Source organism: Taudactylus pleione, unplaced genomic scaffold (genome assembly GCF_031769625.1).
Source record: "Taudactylus pleione unplaced genomic scaffold, aTauple2 ptg000550l, whole genome shotgun sequence".
Taxonomy (NCBI): Eukaryota; Metazoa; Chordata; class Amphibia; order Anura; family Myobatrachidae; genus Taudactylus; species Taudactylus pleione.
Genome location: NW_028284952.1, coordinates 4,420,001 through 4,425,000, shown reverse-complemented (window position 1 = coordinate 4,425,000; position 5,000 = coordinate 4,420,001). Strand labels below are relative to the sequence as shown.

Sequence of the window (5,000 nt, the reverse complement as noted above, 5' to 3'; positions counted from 1 at the left end):
TGGTTTGGCTGTAGGTGCTCAAAAGCATTAAATTTATACCGCTATTACTTCTTAACTCAAGTAAATTCATTGATAAGTTGAAAAAATTAAACGTAAAATGTAATAGAAAAGAATGTTATGGCTATATAAAATTACCTACAGCACTTGGGATTCCTGGGTGGTTTCCCATCCAAGTACTAACCAGGCCCAACACTGCATAGCTTCCAAGATCAGACAAAATTGGGCATGTCCAGTGTGGTTTGGCTGCAGGTGCTCAATAATATTAACTTTAGACCTCTTTTACTTCTTAACTCAAGTAAATTCATTGATAAGTTGAAAAAATGTAATGTAAAATGTAATAGAAAAGAATGTTATGGCTATATAAAATTACCTACAGCACCTGGTATTCCCAGGTGGTCTCCCGTCCAAGTACTAACCAGCCCCAACACCGCATAGCTTCCAAGATCAGATGAGATTGGGCAAGTCCAGAGTGGTTTGGCTGTAGGTGCTCAAAATCATTAACTTTAGACGTCTATTACTTCTTAACTCAAGTAAATTCATTGATAAGTTGAAAAAATTAAATGTAAAATGTAATAGAAAAGAATGTTATGGCTGCAAAAAATTACCTACAGCACCTGGTATTCCCAGGTGGTCTCCCATCCAAGTACTAACCAGGCCCAACACTGCACAGCTTCCAAGATCAGACGAGATGGGGAATGTCCAGTGTGGTTTGGCTGTAGGTGCTCAAAAACATTAACTTTAGACCTCTTTTACTTCTTAACTCAAGTAAATTCAATGATTAGTTGTAAAATTAAATGTAAAATATAATAGAAAAGAATGTTATGGCAGTATAAAATTACCTACAGCTCCTGCTATTCCCAGGTGGTCTCCCATCCAAGTACTAACCAGGCCCAACACTGCATATTTTCCAAGATCAGATGAGATTGGGCAAGTCCAGCGTGGTTTGGCTGTAGGTGCTCAAAAACATTAACTTTAGACCTCTTTTACTTCTTAACTCAAGTAAATTCATTGATAAGTTGAAAAAATTAAATGTAAAATGTAATAGAAAAGAATGTTTTGGCTGTATAAAATTACTTACAGCACCTGGTATTCCCAGGTGCTCTCCCATCCAAGTACAAACCAGGCCCAACACTGCATAGCTTACAAGATCAGACGAGATTGGGCATGTCCAGTGTGGTTTGGCTGTAGGTGCTCAAAAGCATTAAACTTAGACCTCTATTACTTCTTAACTCAAGTAAATTCATTGATAAGTTGAAAAAATTAATTGTAAAATGAAATAGAAAAGAATGTTATGGCTGTATAAAATTGCCTATTGCGCCTGGTGTTCCCAGGTGGTCTCCCATCCAAGTACTAACCAGGTCCAGCACTGCATAGCTTCCAAGATCAGACGAGATTGGGCATGTCCAGTGTGGTTTGGCTGTAGGTGCTCAAAAACATTAACTTTAGACTTCTTTTACTTCTTAACTCAAGTGAATTCATTGATAAGTTGAAAAAATTAAATGTAAAATGTAATAGAAAAGAATGTTTTGGCTGTTTAAAATTACATACAGCACCTGGTATTCCAAGGTGGTCTCCCATCAAAGTACAAACCAGTCCCAACACTGTATAGCTTCCAAGACCAGACGAGATTGGGCATGTCCAGTGTGGTTTGGCTGTAGGTGCTCAAAAGCATTAAATTTAGACCTCTATTACTTCTTAACTCAAGTAAATTCATAGATAAGTTGAAAAAATAAAATGTAAAATGTAATAGAAAAGAATGTTATGGCAGTATAAAATTACCTACAGCACCTGGTATTCCCAAGTGGTCTCCCATCCAAGTACTAACCAGGCCCCAACACTGCATAGTTTCCATGATCAGACGAGATTGGGCATGTCCAGTGTGGTTTGGCTGTAGGTGCTCAAAAGCAATAAATTTATACCGCTATTACTTCTTAACTCAAGTAAATTCATTGATAAGTTGAAAAAATTAAATGTAAAATGTAATAGAAAAGAATGTTATGGCTATATAAAATTACCTACAGCACTTGGGATTCCTGGGTGGACTCCCATCCAAGTACTAACCAAGCCCAACACTGCATAGCTTCCAAGATCAGATGAGATTGGGCATGTCCAGTGTGGTTTGGCTGCAGGTGCTCAATAATATTAACTTTAGACCTCTTTTACTTCTTAACTCAAGTAAATTCATTGATAAGTTGAAAAAATGTAATGTAAAATGTAATAGAAAAGAATGTTATGGCTATATAAAATTACCTACAGCACCTGGTATTCCCAGGTGGTCTCCCGTCCAAGTACTAACCAGCCCCAACACCGCATAGCTTCCAAGATCAGATGAGATTGGGCAAGTCCAGAGTGGTTTGGCTGTAGGTGCTCAAAATCATTAACTTAGACCTCTATTACTTCTTAACTCAAGTAAATTCATTGATAAGTTGAAAAAATTAAATGTAAAATGTAATAGAAAAGAATGTTATGGCTGCAAAAAATTACCTACAGCACCTGGTATTCCCAGGTGGTCTCCCATACAAGTACTAACCAGGCCCAACACTGCATAGCTTCCAAGATCAGACGAGATGGGGAATGTCCAGTGTGGTTTGGCTGTAGGTGCTCAAAAAAATTAACTTTAGACCTCTTTTACTTCTTAACTCAAGTAAATTCAATGATTAGTTGTAAAATTAAATGTAAAATATAATAGAAAAGAATGTTATGGCTATATAAAATTACCTACAGCACCTGGTATTCCCAGGTGGTCTCCCGTCCAAGTACTAACCAGCCCCAACACCGCATAGCTTCCAAGTTCAGATGAGATTGGGCAAGTCCAGAGTGGTTTGGCTGTAGGTGCTCAAAATCATTAACTTTAGACCTCTATTACTTCTTAACTCAAGTAAATTCATTGATAAGTTGAAAAAATTAAATGTAAAATGTAATAGAAAAGAATGTTATGGCTGCAAAAAATTACCTACAGCACCTGGTATTCCCAGGTGGTCTCCCATCCAAGTACTAACCAGGCCCAACACTGCATAGCTTCCAAGATCAGACGAGATGGGGAACGTCCAGTGTGGTTTGGCTGTAGGTGCTCATAAACATTAACTTTAGACTTCTTTTACTTCTTAACTCAAGTAAATTCAATGATTAGTTGTAAAATTAAATGTAAAATATAATAGAAAAGAATGTTATGGCAGTATAAAATTACCTACAGCTCCTGCTATTCCCAGGTGGTCTCCCATCCAAGTACTAACCAGGCCCAACACTGCATATTTTCCAAGATCAGATGAGATTGGGCAAGTCCAGCGTGGTTTGGCTGTAGGTGCTCAAAAACATTAACTTTAGACCTCTTTTACTTCTTAACTCAAGTAAATTCATTGATAAGTTGAAAAAATTAAATGTAAAATGTAATAGAAAAAAATGTTTTGGCTGTATAAAATAACTTACAGCACCTAATATTCCCAGGTGCTCTCCCATCCAAGTACAAACCAGGCCCAACACTGCATAGCTTACAAGATCAGACGAGATTGGGCATGTCCAGTGTGGTTTGGCTGTAGGTGCTCAAAAGCATTAAACTTAGACCTCTATTACTTCTTAACTCAAGTAAATTCATTGATAAGTTGAAAAAATTAATTGTAAAATGAAATAGAAAAGAATGTTATGGCTGTATAAAATTGCCTATTGCACCTGGTGTTCCCAGGTGGTCTCCCATCCAAGTACTAACCAGGTCCAGCACTGCATAGCTTCCAAGATCAGACGAGATTGGGCATGTCCAGTGTGGTTTGGCTGTAGGTGCTCAAAAACATTAACTTTAGACTTCTTTTACTTCTTAACTCAAGTGAATTCATTGATAAGTTGAAAAAATTAAATGTAAAATGTAATAGAAAAGAATGTTTTGGCTGTTTAAAATTACATACAGCACCTGGTATTCCAAGGTGGTCTCCCATCGAAGTACAAACCAGTCCCAACACTGTATAGCTTCCAAGACCAGACGAGATTGGGCATGTCCAGTGTGGTTTGGCTGTAGGTGCTCAAAAGCATTAAATTTAGACCTCTATTACTTCTTAACTCAAGTAAATTCATAGATAAGTTGAAAAAATTAAATGTAAAATGTAATAGAAAAGAATGTTATGGCAGTATAAAATTACCTACAGCACCTGGTATTCCCAAGTGGTCTCCCATCCAAGTACTAACCAGGCCCCAACACTGCATAGTTTCCAAGATCAGACGAGATTGGGCATGTCCAGTGTGGTTTGGCAGTAGGTGCTCAAAAGCAATAAATTTATACCGCTATTACTTCTTAACTCAAGTAAATTCATTGATAAGTTGAAAAAATTAAATGTAAAATGTAATAGAAAAGAATGTTATGGCTATATAAAATTACCTACAGCACCTGGGATTCCTGGGTGGACTCCCATCCAAGTACTAACCATGCCCAACACTGCATAGCTTCCAAGATCAGATGAGATTGGGCATGTCCAGTGTGGTTTGGCTGCAGGTGCTCAATAATATTAACTTTAGACCTCTTTTACTTCTTAACTCAAGGAAATTCATTGATTAGTTGAAAAAATTAAATGTAAAATGTAATAGAAAAGAATGTTATGGCAGTATAAAATTACCTACAGCACCTGGTATTCCCAGGTGGTCTCCCATCCAAGTACTATCCAGGCCCAACACTGCATAGGTTCCAAGATCAGACAAGATTGGGCATGTCCAGTGTGGTTTGGCTGTAGGTGCTCAAAAACACTAACTTTAGACCTCTTTTACTTCTTAACTCAAATAAATTCAATGATAAGTTGAAAAATTAAATGAGAAATGTAATAGAAAAGAATGTTATGGCAGTATAAAGTTACCTACAGCTCCTGGTATTCTGAGGTGGTCTCCCATCCAAGTACTAACCAGGCCCAACACTGCATAGCTTCCAAGATCAGACGAGATTGGGCATGTCCACTGTGGTTTGGCTGTAGGTGCTCAAAAACATTAACTTTAGACTTCTTTTACTTCTTAGCTCAAGTAAATTC

General features: G+C 37.4%; 22 pseudogenes; all 22 read right to left on the bottom strand.

The window, feature by feature from the left end:
- Nucleotides 1-16, bottom strand: part of LOC148500381 (5S ribosomal RNA) — a 120-nt pseudogene extending 104 nt beyond the window's left edge.
- Nucleotides 17-132: 116 nt separating this feature from the next.
- Nucleotides 133-251, bottom strand: LOC148500380 (5S ribosomal RNA; annotated as a pseudogene).
- A 116-nt stretch (nucleotides 252-367) lies between these two features.
- On the bottom strand, nucleotides 368-486 carry LOC148500379 (5S ribosomal RNA; annotated as a pseudogene).
- A 116-nt stretch (nucleotides 487-602) lies between these two features.
- On the bottom strand, nucleotides 603-721 carry LOC148500378 (5S ribosomal RNA; annotated as a pseudogene).
- Nucleotides 722-836: 115 nt separating this feature from the next.
- On the bottom strand, nucleotides 837-955 carry LOC148500377 (5S ribosomal RNA; annotated as a pseudogene).
- Nucleotides 956-1,071: 116 nt separating this feature from the next.
- On the bottom strand, nucleotides 1,072-1,190 carry LOC148500376 (5S ribosomal RNA; annotated as a pseudogene).
- Nucleotides 1,191-1,306: 116 nt separating this feature from the next.
- On the bottom strand, nucleotides 1,307-1,425 carry LOC148500375 (5S ribosomal RNA; annotated as a pseudogene).
- Nucleotides 1,426-1,541: 116 nt separating this feature from the next.
- Nucleotides 1,542-1,660, bottom strand: LOC148500374 (5S ribosomal RNA; annotated as a pseudogene).
- A 116-nt stretch (nucleotides 1,661-1,776) lies between these two features.
- Nucleotides 1,777-1,896, bottom strand: LOC148500373 (5S ribosomal RNA; annotated as a pseudogene).
- Nucleotides 1,897-2,012: 116 nt separating this feature from the next.
- Nucleotides 2,013-2,131, bottom strand: LOC148500372 (5S ribosomal RNA; annotated as a pseudogene).
- A 116-nt stretch (nucleotides 2,132-2,247) lies between these two features.
- Nucleotides 2,248-2,366, bottom strand: LOC148500371 (5S ribosomal RNA; annotated as a pseudogene).
- A 115-nt stretch (nucleotides 2,367-2,481) lies between these two features.
- On the bottom strand, nucleotides 2,482-2,600 carry LOC148500370 (5S ribosomal RNA; annotated as a pseudogene).
- Nucleotides 2,601-2,715: 115 nt separating this feature from the next.
- On the bottom strand, nucleotides 2,716-2,834 carry LOC148500369 (5S ribosomal RNA; annotated as a pseudogene).
- A 116-nt stretch (nucleotides 2,835-2,950) lies between these two features.
- Nucleotides 2,951-3,069, bottom strand: LOC148500368 (5S ribosomal RNA; annotated as a pseudogene).
- Nucleotides 3,070-3,184: 115 nt separating this feature from the next.
- LOC148500367 (5S ribosomal RNA) lies at nucleotides 3,185-3,303 on the bottom strand (annotated as a pseudogene).
- A 116-nt stretch (nucleotides 3,304-3,419) lies between these two features.
- LOC148500366 (5S ribosomal RNA) lies at nucleotides 3,420-3,538 on the bottom strand (annotated as a pseudogene).
- A 116-nt stretch (nucleotides 3,539-3,654) lies between these two features.
- On the bottom strand, nucleotides 3,655-3,773 carry LOC148500365 (5S ribosomal RNA; annotated as a pseudogene).
- A 116-nt stretch (nucleotides 3,774-3,889) lies between these two features.
- LOC148500364 (5S ribosomal RNA) lies at nucleotides 3,890-4,008 on the bottom strand (annotated as a pseudogene).
- Nucleotides 4,009-4,124: 116 nt separating this feature from the next.
- LOC148500363 (5S ribosomal RNA) lies at nucleotides 4,125-4,244 on the bottom strand (annotated as a pseudogene).
- A 116-nt stretch (nucleotides 4,245-4,360) lies between these two features.
- Nucleotides 4,361-4,479, bottom strand: LOC148500362 (5S ribosomal RNA; annotated as a pseudogene).
- A 116-nt stretch (nucleotides 4,480-4,595) lies between these two features.
- LOC148500361 (5S ribosomal RNA) lies at nucleotides 4,596-4,714 on the bottom strand (annotated as a pseudogene).
- Nucleotides 4,715-4,829: 115 nt separating this feature from the next.
- On the bottom strand, nucleotides 4,830-4,948 carry LOC148500360 (5S ribosomal RNA; annotated as a pseudogene).
- Between the last annotated feature and the right edge of the window lie 52 nt (nucleotides 4,949-5,000).